General features: G+C 48.2%; 1 long non-coding RNA gene across 1 annotated transcript; it reads right to left on the reverse strand.

The window, feature by feature from the left end:
- Positions 1 to 14,185: 14,185 nt before the first annotated feature.
- On the reverse strand, positions 14,186 to 15,860 carry LOC120736723. The gene is made up of 3 exons (XR_005696592.1): positions 14,764 to 15,860; positions 14,508 to 14,510; positions 14,186 to 14,199 (listed from the first exon to the last, which is right to left on the reverse strand). It is a non-coding gene; the product is annotated as an uncharacterized LOC120736723 (long non-coding RNA).
- Positions 15,861 to 15,866: the final 6 nt, after the last annotated feature.

The raw sequence follows: 15,866 nt of genomic DNA on the forward strand, positions 1-15,866 counted from the left end.
GGTTTTAAATGCACCTTAGAACACATGCATCAACACTACAATGAGCGGGTGGAGGGAGGGAGGGAGTCTTCTCTCACCCCCATTCTCTGCGGCCTGCTGGAGCGGGGGGGCTAGGAGGAGGAGTTGGCTGTCCGACTGCGGTCTGGAGTGTGGGGCCTCCCTGCTGCTGCGGAGTCGGGGCGGTCTGCCTCTCCCCTACCGCAGGGAAAAGGGTAACACCACCTGGGTCTGGGTGCAGTTCCCCCCTCCAGGGGTAAGGGTACCTAGACCCGGTTCGTAGAGTACGCTTGGGGAGTGTGATCGTGTGTACAGCGTCTCTTTATGTCTGTCTCCACGTTGGTTGAGTGTGGAGTAAGTGCATATGAGAGCATGAGGGTGGGAATGGATGTTTGTATCTGTGTGTGCCTGTATGTCTGTGTCTATATGTCAGGTCGGGTATCAGACGCCACCTCTCTGGGTGCATCTCAGGCCCTCCAAGGTATGGAGGCATATCTCCCACTACCACCACTTCCCCTGCCAGTGGCGGACGCCCTCAGACATCGGTGCATTGGTGGTTCTTTGTGTCTGGGGATGGGCGTCCAGGTACACACCGGCTCACTCCTTGGTGGCTGCTTATCGGGGTCTGGAGCCTGGGGCTCGCTCGGGCCACTTCGGAGGTGGGGTGCCCCCGGCCTCTCGGCCTAGGGCTCAGTCACTCAGGCACAGCTGGCTGCCGGCGGAGCTCACGGGCACGTCACTGCAACTCCCCCTGGCTTCTGCTCCGCGGCTGCTGAGTGAGCCCTCATCTGGGACTCTCCTCAGCTCTTTCTGGGACAGTGGCGCGGCTGCCCCTCTGTTGGTCTTCCTTGGTCTCTTGTGTTCTGGGGGCCTCTGGATGTCTGGAGTTTTGATCTCCTCCATACCTGCTTCATGCCCTGGAGGACGGGGCTGTGGCCCCCCCACACCCTCTAGCAGATCATTACATAAAGGAACCTTTTAAAAAAAACAAGCGCGTCCATGCTCACAGGTGTACACACGGGTGATCACACCCACAAACTACACCCTTTTTGGCTCCTACCTCAAAGCACACTGTGTTCTGTTGATCTTATGTGCTGCACAATAATGTTTAATATTTAGTATTTACTGTCATATTCCCATATATCATTGTGATGTTGTTTATTCTATTACTCTTGTTCTCTTCTGCTTGTTTTCTTTTTTCTTTCTCAACAGGTGATCCAGGTGATCGATAGATGCATTTTTTTTCTTTTTTTTTTCTGCCCATTCTGTTGGTTTTTGTTTTTTGCCCTTCTCCCCCGTCCCTCTTCTCAGCTGTTTCTCTTTCCCTCTTTCTTTCTCCCCTTCTTTCCCCCAGTCAAGTCTGTCCCGTATTCAGTAAGTGAAAATAAAATAAACAATAAAAGGTGGGGGGGGGGAAGAAAAAAAAAAGAAAAAAAAAAGGAGGTGAACTGTCACTCTCCAGTAAGACAGAGGAGTGAAGAGACGGCAATCTGAGACCTGCCACTCCTCCTGTGCATCTACAGGAACCAGGGCCCAATCAAGTGGCACCGAGAGACCAGAGGGTGAGGAGAATCCCTACAGCACTTCATGGGGCTTCTTCTGAGGGGAAATCTTCTCCCGCCATTCAGCTACAACAGAACATGGAGGCGATGGACCTCATACAGGGGGAATCCACCCCCAAGAAGACCAACACAGCTTCAGCTGGACAACAGGTATGCACCCCAACGAGACATCCAAGCACAAAGAAAAAACTCAGAGAGTGGAGACTACACACAAAGGTAGCATCGGTGATCATTGGAGACACCAATGTGGGCTTGATTCCTCCTTATGTTGCGGAGGGAGTCCAAATTGACAGCTTCCCAGGAGCCAAATGGGGCCATGCAGAGATGCTTCTGGATAAAGCAGACAGTGACACATCGGTGGAGAAGCTGGTTCTCTCCTTCGGCCTGAATAACAGGTGTCAGAGGGATAAAAATGTACCAACAAGGGAGCTGAGAAGAACGCTGAGGTCGGCACAAGACAAATTCCCCCAAGCTGACATTTATATTCCATTGATTAACTTTTCTTCTGCCCTTCCCAAAACAGAACAAGACACATTATTAAACATAAACAATTTTATTACAGGTTTAAAGGAGCACATACCTGCTCTACCTGCTGATAAGTTCAGCACCTTTTATGGCCATCCCATTATAAACACCTGGCCTTGAAGCCTTCCCTAACCTTAACCTCCTTTAACCCCATGCAGGGATTTCATTCCGGCCCTAAACCTAACCGCCTAGAGCCCTGATTGAACATTGGGCCCTAACTTCATCCCCTATCTTCCGGCCCTAAACCTAACCTCTGGGTTCCCTAACCCCTTTATTTGGGATAAGAGAGGACACTTCCCTCCTGGAGAGCAATCCGTGAGTGACGTGGGGGCCCGGGATGGGAACAGGTGTGGTCTGTGCATGGAGACTCCCAACTTGAGCTCCCCCATCTAAACCCCCTAACCCTAACCATACCCCCTCCCCCATCCTAATTCTAATCTTACCCTGGGGGCCATAACACAAAACCCTCATCCTGATGTTTACAGTAAATTACAATTGGACATGGATATTCTCTACATTACAAAAATTTATTGAAACCTCTTTTTATTGGATAAAAAATTCCCTCTGTGGGGGGATACTCCCACTAGGTTTATATCTGGGACTCTCCACCATTTGACCTTAGAACTGAAGAAGCTTCTCGGATGAGAGGTGAAACGTCTTCAAGTAACTTAAAGAAGTCCAGACGCTTTTCTTTGCAAGCTCCTTTGACTACGATGACCTGGATGACTGAGAACCTTCACAGAGATAAAAAATTATATTTAGATTAAAAAACTGTGGAATCATGTAAAACATTAAAAACAGTGTATTCAAAATAATATTTTCTGAAAAAACAGTTTCATGGGACAGGGCATAAACATCAGTGTTAAAAAAGGAATATAGTATGGTAAAACAGTTAAAAAACAGTTATTTCATGACATCATTTTTCAAAAAACAAATACAGTTAAAAATATTAATGGATTGGATTTATATAGCGCTTTTCAAGGCACCCAAAGCGCTTTACAATACCACTATTCATTCACTCTCACATTCATACACTGGTGGAGGCAGCTACAGTTGTAGCCACAGCTGCCCTGGGGCAGACTGACAGAAGCGAGGCTGCCATATCGTGCCATCGGCCCCTCAGGCCAACACCAGTAGGCGGAAGGGTAAAGTGTCTTGCCCAAGGACACAACGACCAGGACAGAGAGCCCAGGGATCGAACCGGCGACCTTCCAGTTACAGATGCGATTCCCAACCCCCTGAGCCACGGTCGCCCCATTAAATATTAAAAAGTTTATTGTACAATGTTTACAGTTCATATTTAAAGGTAATGGTTATAAAGGTTCACATACAGAAGGTTAATACAAATTTTACAAAAGGAGAATTGGAAAGGGATTGACAAAACAAAAAACATTCACAGACAGAAGGGTATAAAGGGAGGTGGAGTCAGCCAGGGGTTCATTCGGATTTGGAGCATTGACGAGTGAACATCTCTTACCAGCCGCAGCACTGTGCATTACAGCCACATTTTCGCAGCAGTTGTTTTGTGTGCCAAGCGCCTGAAGAAGACCCTTGAGGGGTCGAAACGTTGCGCGAACGGCACACTATTTTTTTGAACGTTTTTAATTAATTAAATAAAGCTTTTGTTTTAATTTTTCTTTGTTCTTTTTCCTTTTTTTCCCTTTCATTTTCTTCATTTGTATCTCGCCTCATAAAAGCTCACTTAAGAGTTATAATTATTTAGATAACAAAGGCGAACCCACATCACAAGAACTACAACAATATACAAAACATAAAACACAACAACACAAACGCAAACATTAGCCAAAGACTGAGGACCGGATGGCCTCAGCAGATTGGACCGTCGTCCGATACGGAAAAAGGCGGAGGCTTTCCCGTAATCGTGACAACCAGCAGGGTGGGTTTCCTTCGGGACGGATAGCCCGTGCATTTCCTGCCTCACAGAGGTGGCAGGCTCAGTCCCCTTCCCCTAACCCTAACCCCCTAACCCTATCCAAATTCCAAGAAATCCAGCCGTGGCAATGCTTGCACACACATGTGATTATGCGCAGAGGTCCACCCTACCAGCCAACCTCAGATCTCCACGCAGGCACACATGAATGCACATACATTTGCACACATCCACAGATGAACTCCCGCTCAGAACACAAATTCCAAGATACTGTAACAGTCACAATGGTGTGGTGTCTCTTTAAGACACCCAAGTCGAGGGTTGATGGTGTCATCAGTTTGTGCCACTGCTCTCTCTCTCTGGGATTATGAGGACACGTGCCTGCACACTTGTGTTTAACGAGGGACGGATTTATGTTTTCTTCTCCAAACCTTTTTTTTGTTTTGTTTGCAACGCTTGGGTTGTATGGACGCTGGGCGTTATGTTGTTGAGCCGCAGCCGTTCAGCCGGGCTTTTATATGGTTGTTGAAGAAGGTGTATTAAAGAACCAGCGTGGATTACCGATACCAGCGTGGGTGTGTGTTCTTCCGACTAGCCTGCTAGGTGTTTTACCGCCTCCTCTCAACCACGCAACACAACCCAACGTTACAAAATGGCGCCCGAACATCTTCTCCTGGACCTCAGTATGCAGTATCTTCGAGCAGCTGATTATTGATACATTAAAAGGTACATCGCGGCAAAGTAGATCTAGTAGTAGTCTGCCATACTTCGTGGAAACAGACCAGGCTGGCCTCGACGCGGACGTCGGGAAGATCACCGATTCACCAGATCACGGAGGTGTGTTTCCACGGCAACGAGCGAAGCCGCCGCAGCGCTGTTTTCAGGATGTATTATCGTTATCTGCTGAACGCCTTTACTGCGACATTTTTGGATTAACGTGGATTCACGCTACTTGGACGCGAGATGGATGCTGCTTCTTCATAGTTTCTGAAGTGCATGTATGCGGAGTGAAGCGCACCGGGGTTTTTCTCTCCCCTTCACCAGCCGAGCTCACGCTGCAGACTTTGCTTCATCCGCACGGTCTCTGCAAGTGGGAACTTTTCCACGGGACAAACCTCTATGCCGTGTCAGGACTGGACAAGTTTGGAGTCGACTGGAAAATCACCGTACTGATGTTGTGAGTGTATATATATATATATATAAAAAAAAACGCTGTCTATATTTCAAACTGATTTACTATTGATTCTCACTGACTTAACTGTTCTTATTGAGATGCTGTTTTAAGTGCATTTGACTTGAAAAGGTGTTACTCATACACAGTTACTCATAAGTTTGGATCTATTTTACACCTAAATGCTTTTGATCCGGGGTGTTTACTCCTTCTACCTCCACGTTTCAAAGTCAGATAAAACATTTGAAGCTAAACTTCAGAATAATAATGGATTGGATTTATATAGCGCTTTTCAAGGCACCCAAAGCGCTTTACAATACCACTATTCATTCACTCTCACATTCATACACTGGTGGAGGCAGCTACAGTTGTAGCCACAGCTGCCCTGGGGCAGACTGACAGAAGCGAGGCTGCCATATCGCGCCATCGGCCCCTCTGGCCAACACATGTTTTGTATATTTTTGTGTGACCAGAACTGAAGTTGATTTCAGCACAACTGCTACCTTATATAGATTTGGGTTTTTGATATGGCTGCTCATCCTGACTTGACTGACATGTGTGATGATATAGACTTTATGTTACACCCTAACCGACTTACTGCCAGACATAGTACTGCTGACCTTGGGCATAAAGTGCAAAGTCTGCAAGCAGAGGTTGATATGCTTCAGCAGTGCCTTCATGACTCTTTGGATCTCCAGAGGAATATTTTGGAGCAGTGGACTCAACAAAAAAGACCAGTCCCAAAAATACCAGCTGCCCAGATTACTCACCCTTTTCCTCAGGCCTCCTCTACTCCATATGTGCCAGGCCTACCAACCAGGGAAACGGAGCGATCTATCTCAGCACCTGGCCCCACGTAGCCCGCCAGGGCCTTGTCCCAATCCCAGTCAGATTCACTGGAGCTAATTAATACAACCAGAGTCCTTGCTGCGGCATTGCACCAAGCTAAATTGGAGCCCAATGTGTTCGCTAATGATGGCAGTCTTCACCCAGAAGAATGGCTACAGTCTGTTAATGCTTATAAAACCTCCTTAGACCTAACAGACGCCCAAATCCTCAGAGAGCTACCACACTTCCTAGCTAAGGAACCAAGAAAGTGGTTTAATGTGCTCATTCCTCATGTATCTACATGGGCTAAGTTTTGTGAACTTTTCAGAACTGTCTTCTTGCCTGCTGACAACCAGGAGCAGATTTTGAGAGGCATCCTGGACCGTTTCCAGCACCCCGAAGAGCCTCTGCCAACGTTTGTTGCCCATATGCTCAGTGAATTTAGGAGACTGAGGAACCCACCATCTGAACAGGAGCAAATTGAGCTCATCTGTAAACACGCAGTGGAGAAGTACAGAGTAGCACTGTATGGAACGCCTGTAAGGTCTTAAAATGGCGCCGGTGAGGTCGGCTGCCGTGCTGGATGCTCTGCCCTAACTTCTCCACTTTTTGCAGTTTTTTCGTCACTTTTTGCTATATCTGCGATAATCTTGCATGGGCATCATGCAAAACACACAAATCCTCTACAGTAGAGACACTTTGGTTTCTATTGGTCTGCAATACACGAACATTTCACCATGTTTAACTCCGGACCCAACCTGGCCAAAGGAGATCCTGAGAGAGAACAAAGGACCGCATGGTTTACCGCATGGACAGGACAATGGAGTCGGGGAAGAAAAGAGGTGGTGGAGTATGTTTGATGGTGAACAACAGATGGTGCGACAGCACAAACATCTCCCCACTCACACGCTCTTGCTCGCCCAATCTGGAGCTTTTGATCGTTAAGTGTCGCCCTTTCTATCTCCCTCGGGAATTCACTGCGGTCATTGCCTGCACTGTTTACATTCCGCCTCACGCGGACTCGGACACTGCCTTATGTGAGCTACATGAGGCTGTCACACATCAACAAACACTTCACCAAGATGCCGCACTCATTGTTATGGGAGATTTTAACAGAGTGAATCTCAAACGGACATTTCACAACCTTCACCAGCACATCAACTGCCCCACCCGGGGCACGAGGACATTAGACCACTGCTACACCCCGTTCAAGAACTGTTACAAGGCTCAGCCCCTGCCGGCATTTGGAAAATCGGACCATTCCGCCATCTTCCTCATACCTGCTTACAAACAAAGGCTAAAGCAGCAACCACCAATCAGGAGGGAGGTCGCTCGCTGGATGGACCAATCGGTGGCCGCGCTGCAGGACGCACTGGATGACGCAGACTGGGACATGTTTCGGCGCAGCTCTGATGACATCAACATGTTTACGGAAGCGGTTGTGGGATTTATCGGGAAACTAGCGGACGACACAGCAGAAAGAACTATCATCCGAACGTTTCCCAACCAGAAGCCGTGGGTGGATAAAAACATCCACGACGCTCTGAGATCACGCACCGCTGCCTACAATGAAGGGCTTGTCTCCGGTAATATGGACCTATACAAGGCTGCGTCCTACAACGTGCGCAGCGCGGTCCGAAAGGCAAAGCGGAGCTACGGGGAAAAACTAGAGTCACAGCTACGACAGTGCGACTCTAGGAGCCTGTGGAAAGGACTGCGGACTATAACGGACTATAAACGACCAGCTTCTTCAATGATGAATGCAGATGCTTCACTGGCTGATGAGCTGAACACGTTTTATGCTCGCTTCGACGCCACAGCAATTAAAACAACAAACGGCTGCGCGCGCTCGGAGTGCACCAGTGAAGAAAATGCATTCGTCATCACAGAGCATGCCGTGAGGAACACCTTCAGGAGGGTGAACACCAGGAAGGCAGCAGGACCAGATGCAATCCCTGGCCGGGTCCTTAGAGCCTGCACTGATCAACTAGCACCGGTGTTCACGGAGATCTTCAACCTCTCCCTGGCCCAAGCTGTGGTTCCCACGTGCTTCAAACGGTCCATTATTGTCCCTGTTCCAAAGAAACAACAGCCCGCTTGCCACAATGACTACCGTCCAGTAGCACTGACTTCAATTGTGATAAAGTGTTTTGAAAGTCTGATGAGAGATCACATCACTTCTTCACTTCCTCCCACCATCGACTCACTTCAGTTTGCTTACCGGACTAATCGTTCCACAGACGATGCCATATCTCACCTGCTCCACACATCCCTGAGTCACCTGGACACTGGCAGAGGGAATTATGTTAGGATGCTGTTCGTGGACTACAGTTCAGCATTCAACACAATAATTCCCTCTAAGCTTTTCACCAAGTTGACGGATCTAGGACTCAGCTCATCACTGTGTCAGTGGATCCTCAACTTCCTCACAGACAGACCCCAATCAGTGAGGGTAGGAAAACAAGTCTCCCCCTCCATCTCACTCAGCACTGGAGTGCCTCAGGGCTGTGTTTTAAGCCCCCTGCTGTACTCACTGTACACTTATGACTGTGTAGCCACATCCGACACCACCTCCATTGTCAAGTTTGCTGACGACACTGCTGTTGTGGGCCTGATCTCCGACAACATCGAGACGGCCTACCTGGAGGAGATTAGGAACCTGGAGACCTGGTGCCAGGAGAATAACCTCCTCCTAAACACCAGCAAGACTAAGGAGCTGATCGTGGACTTCACTACAAAGCAGGCGAGGAATTACAAACCCCTCATCATCAGTGGCACGCCAGTGGAGAGAGTGGACAGTTTCCGATACCTGGGTGTCCACATCACTCAGGACCTGTCATGGTCCTGTCACATCAACACCCTGGTTAAGAAAGCCCGTCAGCGTCTCTTCTTCCTCAGAAGACTTAGAGACTTCCATCTGCCACTGAAGGTGCTCAAGAACTTCTACTCCTGCACCATCGAGAGCGTCCTGACGGCAAACATCTGCACCTGGTTTGGGAACAGCACCAAGCAGGACAGACGAGATCTGCAAAGGGTGGTGCGCTCGGCAGAACGCATCATTCAATCAGAGCTCCCAGACCTGCTGTCCATCTACACCAAGCGGTGCAAGTCCAAAGCTAGGAAGATTATGATGGACCTCTCCCATCCCAACAATGGACTCTTCTCACTGTTGAGGTCTGGGAAGCGCTTCCGCTCCCTTAAGGCCAAAACAGAGAGAATGAAGAGGAGCTTCTTCCCCCAGGCTATTCGGGGCCTGAACCAGGTGTAGGACTGGTCTCTCCCAAACACGTCACTATAAGACTGGACTCTCACACACGTCACCACACGCACCACCACACATTTCCTATAATCCTATAATTCCTATAATTTATAATCCTTATCTTTATAATCTCTTCTGCTATTTGCACATTCTTTACTGTAAATTCCTAAGTTAATTTGTAAATTTTTGTAGTAAATTGTAAATATTGTAAAACTTTTCTTCTGTCATTTAATGGTCGGGCATTGTACAGCTACAAGCATTTCACCCCCATGTCATACTGTGTATGGTTGTGTGTGTGTGACAAATAAAATTTGAATTTGAATTTGAATTTGAATTTGAAAATTGATCTAGTGCTGCGTGCCCACGAGCTGCATTCTGTTCTTGGCACCAGCCTTTCACAGCCTTCCCGAGCTCAGCTGAAAAACAGAGCTGAGGGAGGACCCCGCTGTTTCAAATGTGCCATGCCTGGTGTTACATCTCGTACGTGCCCTAACTGTTCCACTGATTTTCAGGGAGCTCGACACTCTCCCAGGGTGGCTCTGGAGCTTCCTCAAACGCTGTCTCCCGACCAACATCCAGTAACTCAGGCTGCGGATCCAGATGAAACTGGCGTTGTCAGGGAGACGAGAGCAGCTGGCAGGAGGCAGGGAAACTTCAGGGGGGGAGAGTGTTTCACAGGGGCAACCCTCCCCCCAGCCAATAACTCGGCCCTCATCGCCTTTGTCAGATCAAAGTGTGCCACCAGTGCTCAGTCACGTTGAAGATGGAACTTCGCAAGCATCGTGGAACACCCCTCTCAGAGTTAAAGTGAACTTTAATGGGGCAGCTCTGGATGCCACACTAGATACAGGGGCATCTCTTTCAGCAGTAAATGCAGACCTGTTGTCTGAGAAAAACCAAAATCAGTCATTAAAGAATCCGTGGGATTCTCCACCCATAAGACTGGCCAATGGCACTAACTGCAGTCCATTGGGAATAACCTGGTTAACCATTGGATTTATGGGCAAGCGAGTCTATCAGCGGTTTGTGATAGTGCAGGACCTGTCATCCCCCTTTGTTCTTGGGATGGACTTTATGACTCGCACTTCACTAACAATACATGTTCCAACAAGAACTGTAATTATGGACGATAACCCCCCATGTCTTGATGAACTCGGTAAAAATGGCTTTGTGGAAGCTGATCTTGAGTGTGGAACTATGACCCTGCAGAACACCCCGCAGCTCTCCCTCCATGATAAGGCTGGAGAAGCTAACTTGGATTCTGAGGAGAGGGAAGAACTGTTGGAGTTGTTAAATAGTTTTGGTGACCTGTTTGATGGCCACCTTGGTCGCACTTCTCTGGCAGAAGATGTCATTGTAACTGGGGATGCAAAGCCTGTTAACTTGCCACCATACCGCACCTCACCAGCTAAAAAGCAAATCATAGAAGAGCAAATGGAAAAAATGCTACAGGATAACATCATCGAACCTGCATCAGGACCATGGGCAGCCCCTGTGGTCATTGTGAACAAACCCCCCCCCCCCGCGAACCACGGTTCTGTGTTGACTTCCGTGGTCTGAATCAGCTGACCGTGAAGGATTCTTACCCACTCCCGCGGGTGGATGAATCACTGGACTTTCTGTTGAGAGGGAAGTTTCTCACGACACTAGACCTCGCTCGAGGTTACTGGCAGGTCCCCATTGCTGAAGAAGCTAAACCAAAGACTGCTTTTATCACGCACTGTGGCCTGTTTCAGTTCAGAGTCCTTCCTTTCGGCCTGTGTAACGCCCCTGCGAATTTTCAGCGGCTTATGAACAATGTTCTAGCTGGCCTGATTTATAAGTCCTGCGCGGTGTATCTAGATGACATTGTTGTCACATCACCAACCTTTGAGCAACACCTGCTTGACTTAAAAGAGGTCCTTGGTAGGCTTCAGTCCGCTGGCCTCTCTTTAAAGCTGAGCAAATGCCAATTCTGCCTTTCAGAACTCACCTTCCTTGGTTATCGGGTTACGCCGGCTGGCATTCATCCTGACCCTGACAAGGTGAGAGCTGTGACTGAGTTCAGAGTGCCGACCACAACAAAGCAGGTGCGACAGTTCCTTGGCCTAACTGGCTACTATCGCCGCTTTGTACAGGACTATGCCCGCCATGCAGAGCCACTCTTCGCCCTCACTAAAAAGGACGTGCAGTGTCACTGAGATGACAAGTGCCAGGCAGCTGTGGACTTTCTGAAACATTCTATAACCTCAGCACCAGTCCTCAGGTTCCCAGATTTTTTGCGTCCATTCATCATTCACACTGATGCATGCGATGCTGGTCTTGGAGCAGCATTAATGCAGAAAGATGAGGATGGCAAAGACGTTGCTGTAGCATTTGCTAGCTGTGCTATGCACAAATCAGAAAAGCCCTACTCAACTCCAGAGAAGGAGTGTCTGGCCGTGATCTGGGCCTTGGAACATTTCCGACCCTATGTCGAAGGCTTGCACGTAACCATTTACACTGACCACAGCAGCCTCAAGTGGTTGATGTCTCGACCAAACCCCTCTGGCAGGCTTGCTTGGTGGTCTCTTCGCCTTCAAGACTTTGACTTCAGCATTATCCACAAACCTGGAGAACGTAATAAGGTGCCCGATGCCCTTTCATGTAATCCTCTACCAGATGTGGATGCCCCCATTGATCTTCTCCCTCCCTATGCCGTGATTGGGAGCATGGACCTTCGTGCTCTGCCTTCTGTAATTGTTTCAGACTGCCTGCATGTTCGTCAACTGCAGCTTGAGGACCCAGTCACAGGCTCATTGCTCAATCAGCTGGAGAGTGACCAACAAACTGGGGAGGATAATCAAGATCTGGAAAAGTATGTTGTACATGATGGTCTCCTCTATTTCCTCGACCCAAAAACGAAATGTGGTCTCCACCCACTCAAGCAGCTTAAACTGTTTGCTCCTACTACACTCCGTGGTTATCTGCTCAAGTATTACCATGATCATCCTACAGCCGGACATCTGGGCATTGCAAAAACGCTGTCACGCTTGCGTCTCAGATTCTTCTGGCCACACATGAACTCTGACGTGAAAAAGTATGTGGTCTCATGTTGTTCATGTCAAACCACTAAGCCAAGTCAAAGAAAAACAGCAGGCCTTATGGTCCCTATCCAGCCACAAAGACCATGGGAGTACACAGGGGTGGACTATGTTGGCCCACTGCCCCGCACACAAAGAGGGAATGCTTATATCCTTGTTTTTGTGGACTATTTCTCAAAATGGGTCGAGGTGAGTGCTGTGAGAGAAGCCACTGCTCAAGTTGCTGCGAACAAGTTCATTACTGACATTTTTGCCCGACATGGTTCTCCCTCCCACCTTATTTCTGATAGGGGAACGCCTTTCGTCAGTGAACTCTTTGAGCATGTTTTGTTGACTCTTGGGACTGAACACAGACTAACGACTGCATACCATCCTCAAACGAATGCAACTGAGCGTGTAAATCGCACTTTGAAAATGGCCATTCGAGCCTATGTTGGGGATAAACACACCTCTTGGGACAAATATATTCCCCAGATCTGTTTTGCACTGCGCACTGCGCCTCACGAGAGCACAGGCCTGAGCCCGTCCATGATGCTGTATGGGCGAGAGTTGGACACGCCCTTGGACCTTGTCACTCAGCCCTCCGGGGAGGGACTGAGCGACCCTGAAACGTCCCACTCAGATGACCTGAGAGCTTTACTTCGGGATGCTCATGAACATGCTCGCTTGGTGCTCGGAGAGAGTCATAAAAGGCAAAAGCACTACTATGATCTGAGACGTCGCACAGTCTCTTATGAAGTTGGGGACCTCGTCAGAGTAAAGTCGCACCCAAAATCAGATGCATCGTCCAACTTTTCTGCTAAGTTGGCCCCCCTTTACACGGGTCCCTACCGCATCTCCAAGAGGATGTCTGATGTGAATTACTGTCTCACCACAGTGGACATTGACTGTGACGCTGTTGACACCACTCCCGCGGTCTTTAGCAACGCCTCTGCTGAGACTGACTTTGACTATGCTGACACTGTCCCGCTTTTCGTGGACCAGAACTCTTTCCAAGAGACTGCTGACATTGCTCTGGAGACAGAGGTTAACAGTTCACCTCCTGCTGACGATGGGTGTGCTGTTAGAGGTTCTTATAACCTCAGACCAAGACGAGTTCCTAGAGTCACCGCTGACTGGTCAGTCAATAGGTGGACCAACCCTTTTCATACTGACAGATTTGACCTAAAGTGACCTTGTTTGCTTTTTGATGTGTTTCATGTGGTCTACTGTTGTAACAGGACCGTTGTTTGAGTTTTCTACGATTCATGTTGGCAATGTTTTCATGTTGTGGTAATATGTTCATGCTTACTGTTACAGTTTTTGGGTAAAAGGAAGAAACGCAATGTAAGAAAAAGAGGGAATTTCGTTCTGTAATTGTCCTGGCTGTCCTGAGTTTATTTTCTTTCTTTAACATTTATTTAAATGGACATTCACCATGTGGGACACTGTCATGTATGCCAGTTTGTCAATTTTGAACTGTACATTTCCCTGTTTTGGTTTTAATGTCTTGTCCTGCTGACCATGTATGGAGGCTGGTTAAGTCTGAACTATACCTTTGCTGTGTTCGGCTGGGGACAGCCTTTGTTTAACCCGGGGGGAATATGTAACAGTCACAATGGTGTGGTGTCTCTATAAGACACCCAAGTCGAGGGTTGATGGTGTCATCAGTTTGTGCCACTGCTCTCTCTGTCTGGGATTATGAGGACACGTGCCTGCACGCTTGTGTTTAACGAGGGACGGATTTATGTTTTCTTCTTTAAACCTTTTTTTTGTTTTGTTTGCAACGCTTGGGTTGTATGGACGCTGGGCGTTATGTTGTTAAACCGCAGCCGTTCAGCCGGGCTTTTATATGGTTGTTGAAGAAGGCGTATTAAAGAACCACCGTGGATTACCGATACCAGCGTGGGTGTGTGTTCTTCCGACTAACCTGCTAGGTGTTTTACCGCCTCCTCTCAACCACGCAACACAACCCAACGTTACAATACCCAAACATGGAAATGTTTGCACACACATGTGATTATGCGCAGAGGTCCACCCTACCAGCCAACCTCAGATCTCCACGCAGGCAGACATGATAAACATACATCAATTCAATTCAATTCAATTTTATTTATACAGCACCAAATCACAACAAAAGTCGCCTCAAGGCGCTTCATAGATACGGAGAAAGACCCAACAATCATATGACCCCCTATGAGCAAGCACTTTGGCAACAGTGGGAAGGAAAAACTCCCTTGTAACAGGAAGAAACCTCCGGCAGAACCAGGCTCAGGGAGGGGCGGCCATCTGCTGTGACCGGTTGGGGTGAGAGAAGGAAGACAGGATAACAGGACATTTGCACACATCCACAGATAAACTCCCCAAAAGAAACCAAATTCCAAGAAATCCAGACATGGAAATGTTTGCAAACAAATGTGATTATGCGCAGAGGTCCACCCTACCAGCCAACCTCAGATCTCCACGCAAGCACACATGAATGCACATACATTTGCACACATCCAGAGATAAACTCACCCCAAAGAACCCACATTCCAAGAAATCCAGACGTGGCTCTGATTGCACACACATGTGATTATGCGCAGAGGTCCACCCTACCAGCCAACCTCAGATCTCCATGCAGGCACACATGAATGCACATACATTTGCACACATCCAGAGATAAACTCACCCCAAAAAATCCACATTCCAAGAAATCCAGACGTGGCTCTGATTGCACACACATGTGATTATGCGCAGAGGTCCACCCTACCAGCCAACCTCAGATCTCCACGCAGGCACACATGAATGCACATACATTTGCACACATCCAGAGATAAACTCACCCCAAACAATCCACATTCCAAGAAATCCAGACGTGGCTCTGATTGCACACACATGTGATTATGCGCAGAGGTCCACCCTACCAGCCAACCTCAGATCTCCACGCAGGCACACATGAATGCACATACATTTGCACACATCCAGAGATAAACTAACCCCAAACAATCCACATTCCAAGAAATCCAGACGTGGCTCTGATTGCACACACATGTGATTATGCGCAGAGGTCCACCCTACCAGCCAACCTCAGATCTCCACGCAGGCACACATGAATGCACATACATTTGCACACATCCAGAGATAAACTCACCCCAAAAAATCCACATTCCAAGAAATCCAGACGTGGCTCTGATTGCACACACATGTGATTATGCGCAGAGGTCCACCCTACCAGCCAACCTCAGATCTCCACGCAGGCACACATGAATGCACATACATTTGCACACATCCAGAGATAAACTCACCCCAAACAATCCACATTCCAAGAAATCCAGACGTGGCTCTGATTGCACACACATGTGATTATGCGCAGAGGTCCACCCTACCAGCCAACCTCAGATCTCCACGCAGGCACACATGAATGCACATACATTTGCACACATCCAGAGATAAACTCACCCCAAACAATCCACATTCCAAGAAATCCAGACGTGGCTCTGATTGCACACACATGTGATTATGCGCAGAGGTCCACCCTACCAGCCAACCTCAGATCTCCACGCAGGCACACATGAATGCACATACATTTGCACACATCCAGAGATAACCT

Source organism: Simochromis diagramma, unplaced genomic scaffold (assembly GCF_900408965.1).
Source record: "Simochromis diagramma unplaced genomic scaffold, fSimDia1.1 OVJJ01000630.1, whole genome shotgun sequence".
Taxonomy (NCBI): Eukaryota; Metazoa; Chordata; class Actinopteri; order Cichliformes; family Cichlidae; genus Simochromis; species Simochromis diagramma.